This window comes from Pinus tabuliformis, chromosome 7, assembly GCF_031772625.1.
Source record: "Pinus tabuliformis cultivar Carrire ecotype Pingquan chromosome 7, CPIR1, whole genome shotgun sequence".
NCBI classification, from domain to species: Eukaryota; Viridiplantae; Streptophyta; class Pinopsida; order Pinales; family Pinaceae; genus Pinus; species Pinus tabuliformis.
The window spans coordinates 764,592,388-764,598,156 of record NC_142293.1 but is presented as its reverse complement, the minus strand read 5'-3'; positions in this window follow the sequence as shown (position 1 = coordinate 764,598,156).

Genomic DNA, 5,769 nt, shown 5'->3' with positions numbered 1-5,769 from the left:
TTATAGTTGAAGCACTTCCAAAATTATTTCAATAGTTATTATATTCTACAAGTAATTCAATGGTGCCATTGATTTTTCAAGTGCAATAGGGTACAAGCACTAATTTCTGAAACTCATAATTACTTCCAATGATGTAGAAATTATATTTAGTACTTCCAGTTAATCATTAAGAAATTATACTTTAGAAATTCAACCATAACAAGCAACAAGACAATAGAGATCACAATGAGACAATGATGCATAAGAAAACACAAGATTTACCCTGGGAAAACCCACTTGGGGGAAAAACCCAATGACCATTTCCTTAAAATAATTATTCAATTCAATAGAGATACATATAATTATTCAAGTCAAACATAAAGTGAAACTGAATAGCAACACAACCCTAGTCACACTTGGTTAAACTTCCCTCTTTACAAGTCAATCTATTGTCCAATAAACTCGTTTTGATCTGATCTACTAGGGCCAAAATTTGACTTACTTCTACACCCACAAATATCAGCCCTACTACTCTGATATGCCCAAAAAACTCAGCCTTCCTGACACATGTGTGAGGTCACAAAAGAATAGAGGAATCACATATGCAAGGTCAAATATATAGAGAGATAAGATATTGGTTTGTTTGATCAACTTCATCCTTCTTTTCTTTGTCTTCTTCATCAAAATAAGCATAATATATTTTGTCTTGTGTGAGATCTGAATGGATCCAAGAGGAGAGAGTCAAATGCCTTTATATAATGATCCTTGGAGGTTGAATAGGTGTGAAAATGGGAAGGCCGACTTGGAGGGCCAACTTGACTTCCTTGGAGCCAAAAATTCATTTTTTTTTCTCTTGTAAAATCAACATTAAGAACATGTCTTATATTTGTTATTATATGTGTTTAAATGGCTAAAGTACTAATTATGAAGACCAACCATAGCTACAAAATTCAAAACTCCCTCTTAGCTAGGGAGGTATTCATAATGATTATCCAAATGTTCTCTTGTTGAAAAAAAATTCAAAGAAAAGGTTAACACAATTTATCATATATCATTAGCATCAACATCAACGTCATATGATTACCATAAACCTGGTAAGTACCTTTGACCCATGCTAAATCAACAGAATCAATTAGTCACCATAATTATGGTAAACATATCTAACCCATGATATACAAACTAGTCTTGGTTTGCCATAATCCTAGTCAACATCTTTGACCTATGGTGAAACCCTAGGGATACACTCAATTCATTTCAGTAATTCTTGTCCTAATCCCAAAGGCCTCACTCGCTTGAGTAATTCTAGGCCTAATGTTAAATGTGCTCACTCAACCTATTTGGAGAGTAATGATGAGCCTGATGCTAATGGCACCCACTCAACCCTATTGTTGAGTAATTATGGGCCTTTTACACTCTGGACCATTCTCCCTAATCTTGGTCTACATACTTGACCCAGGGAGAATGAGTTTCCTTGATGTGATCACATCAACACTCCCTCTCACTTAGGATGCATTCTCAACAACTTCAGTCTTGTTCTTGAAACACACAAACTTTTCTCTGGACAAAGGCTTTGTGAGGATGCCAACTATTTTCTAATATGTAGAGATTACTAGAGCCTCACTACTCCCTTCTACACCATGTCACGAATATAGTGGTACTTGATCTCCATGTGCTTTGACTTGTCATGAAAAAATGGCTTATTCGAAAGCTTTACACAACTTTGGTTGTCACAATATATTACGGTCAGTTCTAGCACTTGATCGAATAGTCCCATGAGTAGCTTCTAAAGCCACACTACTTCACAACTCGATAAACTGGCTACAATATACTCAACCTTAGCAGTTCCCAGTGTGACATATTTCTGCTTCCTGCTCATCCAAGAAATCATAACAGAACCCAAATTGAAGCAACCTCCAAATGTACTCTTCCTATTTTTTTCACTTCCTTCCCAATCAAAATATTTGGATATCACCATTTGAGACTTATCTCAAACCATAATTGGTTGTGCTAGGTAGATATCTCAATACATGCTTTGCTACAATCCAATGATCATGTCTTGGTTCCATCTCGAGTTGGCTCAGAGTGTTCACTTCAAAGAAAATATCCAGTTTGTAACCAAATACATTAAAGAACCAATTAAATTATGGTATATGGATGGATCAAAAAAATTTGACTCAAAGTCTCTCAACTTATTTAGATTAGTCACTATGGGAGTTTCCATAGATTTACATTCCATCATTCCAAATTTCTAAATTATATTGATAATATACTTCCCTTGGATAAGGAGTATATCCCTAAGTTTCTTCCATACTTCTAGTCCCATGTAGTAGTGCATGACTCTAAGATCCTTCATATCAAATTCAGAGGCAAACTCCCTCTTACACTGAACAATGAGCTTCTCCACACATGTAAAAAATAAGTCATCAACATATAACAATAGAATCACATGCTTATTTTTATCAACCTTGATATAGAGATTTGGATTAGCATCACATTTGGAGAAACCAAGCCTTGTTAATTAGCCATCAATTCAAGAATTTTAGGCTCTTGGTGTCTGCTTAAGTCCGTACAACGATTTCTTTAATCTACAAACATGAGACTCTTTCCCATGTATCTCAAAACCTTGAGGTTGTTATATGTACTTCTTCCTCAATCACACCATTTAGGAAAAAAATATTTACATCCATCTAATGTAAATTCCAACCCATAGAAGAAGCAATAGAAATAATAGACATAATATAAGTGTACATGGAAATAGGGGAAAATGTCTCATCATAATCCTCTCCCTCTTTCTAGGAGAATAACCTAAACACGAATCCCATGTTGTACTTATCATTCTTGGAATCCATTGTGTGCTTAATCTTGTATATTCATTTGGAGGTTACCAATGACTTCCCTTCAGGTCTTGACACAATTTCCCATACATCATTCTTCATAATGGATTGGTACTCCTCCATCATAACATCTTTCCAAACTTACTGGCTAATTGCCTCCTCATAGTTGGAAGATTCATAATCAATGATATTCGTCATAAATGTTACATATCTAGAATACCTCTCAGGTATTTTACTTTCTCTAAAGTTACTACGTGGAGTTGCATGTCCTTCTTCTTCCTGCAAGTTGGATTTAATCCATTCTACCCTTTTCTTGTTTTTAGGAACAATAACCGCATCCACAAGTTCATTTGGTTCTTTTGGCTCTTCTTGATGGTCTAAGAGATGTTCTGTAGGTTTGGACGGAACTAAAACTTCCTCCTTGGGAGCTTCATGTTCTTCATCATAGTCATTATTATCCATGTGAACTTCTTTGGACTTCCAATAGGCAACACTCTCATCAAAGTTAACATCTGTACTAACTTCAACTTGTTGTAGTCCTAGAACATAAATCCTATATGTTATGTGGAATTTATGATTGTGGACAAAGGTGAATTCCCTAGACTTAGTGGCCTAGTCTAGAACAACAAAAGGAAAAGAACATAAGGTTTTCCTTAAAGAAATTAGAGTATGGTAATGAAGCCTACCTCGAATCTATAGCAAGCTTCCCTTTCCTCCTCGCTTGTAAGTTCCAATTCAAACTCCAAGGACTATAATTAGAACACATGACTAAAACAAGCAAAGGATCCACAACATCTACGTATCATAATCTAACATATCTACTAAATGAATCAATAAGGCATTGGAATACCTGAGTGTAAACATAACACAACACATATAGGAAATCAATATACTCTTTGTATTAATAGAAATATGAGAGAGTTTACAACCATAAATAGTAGTTGATTTTGTAGAATAATCCCCAAGTTGAATTTTCATCCTTGTCACAAAGCAAACCTCAAGATCAACCCTAATGCATGAAGATGATGACTCCTTTAGGTTCAAGGTAGCGACATAAGAGCACTATCAGTCTCCAAAATCCAACCTTGATGCTATGGATTGTAGTAAATTTGTAGGAGAAGGATGGTAGTTTAGGATTTACCATTATGGGCTTGAGATCCAAATATGATGGGAGAATGATATCAAGGGATAAGAGGTGAAGTCTCAAAGGTATGATAATATAGGATTCAAGCTCTTATCCATGGTAAATAGTTAAAACAACCTTTGGAAGATTCTAGAAGAGGAAGCTTCAGATTTTTTAAAATTTTCTTGAATTTCTAGAATCAACACACTTGCAAAAGGGAGAAACTAGTGCTATCCAACACTGGTGCCTAAGGGAGCAACATGAAATGAATGCAAGTGACCAAGAAGGCAGGGATTAATGGGGCTAAAAACATTGATTTTGAGCAATTACTTTTAGAAACTTAGACTTTTTAGAAGAGTCATGCTTAGGGCTTTGTGAAGGGATGATGACAACATCATTATGGATATTGATTGATTTGGTTTGCAAGCTTGTTAACCATATGTGACAAAATGGCCTACAACAGATTGCCCCCTAAATTAAAAGTTAAAATAAAAAATGGATGACTGAAGTGCTTTACCTTGTGATAAGTCTGTGTTATGAAACCAACTCACAAAAAGATAGAAAAGGGAGATCAACGCCTTCAAAATAAGCCTCTTCGAGGGGGCAACCTCCTTGACATTACACAAATGAATAATTATTAGATGATACAAAACACAAGACCTCCTTTCTATATATAGGAGTCTAAGGGGTCATAATATAATCAAAGCCGACATAACAATAATAATGTAAGGGCACAATAATAACAATATTGGGCTTCTATGGGGCACAATAATAACAATATAGGGACTACATGGGCACAACAATATAATAAGGGGGATGCATTAATAACAATAAGGGGTTACACTAGTAGTATAGGGACCTAACATGCCCCTCTCCTTCAAAAATTGTTGTCCTTAATGCTTGATTAGTTATGGATGCTTCTGTATAAAATTCTTGTCCTCCCATGTGGAATCTTCAACAGGTAAGTTCTTCCACTTGATGAGATACTCTAAAATTGATCGATTTCATAGCTGCCAGGTTCTTGTTTCTGTGACTACTCCAGGTTCCAATATGATTTTTCCTTCCTCGTTAAGTTCTGGCAATATTGTTTGAACTGGGATCTTCTCATTATGTAAGGTCGCCATTTCTTAAGTGCATGTAGTATTGCCAACATTTCCTTCTCATAAATAGCTTTGTGTAAATACTTTCCTTTGATTGGACGACTTTTGAAAGAAATGGGTCTTTCTTCTTGCGTTAAAACATCACCAATTCCATTTCCTGATGCATCATATTCCACAATAAAGGTTTTTGTGAAGTCTGGTGTAGCTAAGACCGATGCTTGGCACATTACCTCTTTAAGATGTTAAAAGGCCTTCGTTGCTTCTAGAGTCCATGAAAATGCATCTTTCTTCAATAATGTTGTTTTCAGAATGTCTTCAGTCTTCATTCTTATTTGATGATATCCTGAATGAAGATCCAACTTGGTGAAGTAAATTAATCCATGCAATTCATCCAATTCTTCATCAATGACAGGAATGAGAAATTTATCTTTAATAGTGAGTTTTTTGAGCTCTCTATAATCCAGATACAAGCACCATGACCCATCCTTCTTGTGCATCAATACTACTGGAGTAGAGAAATAACTTGACTAGGTTGAATTATACCAGCCTCTAGCATTTCTGCAACCATACATTCAATTTCACTATTTTGGGCATAGGGATATCTATAAGGCCTGATGTTTGGAGGAACACTTCCTAGAATCAAATGAATAGAATGCTCATGATCACGAATAGGTGGGAGGCCTTTGGGAGTCTCTAATACCTTGGAATGATTGTCCAAGACTTTTTGGAGATT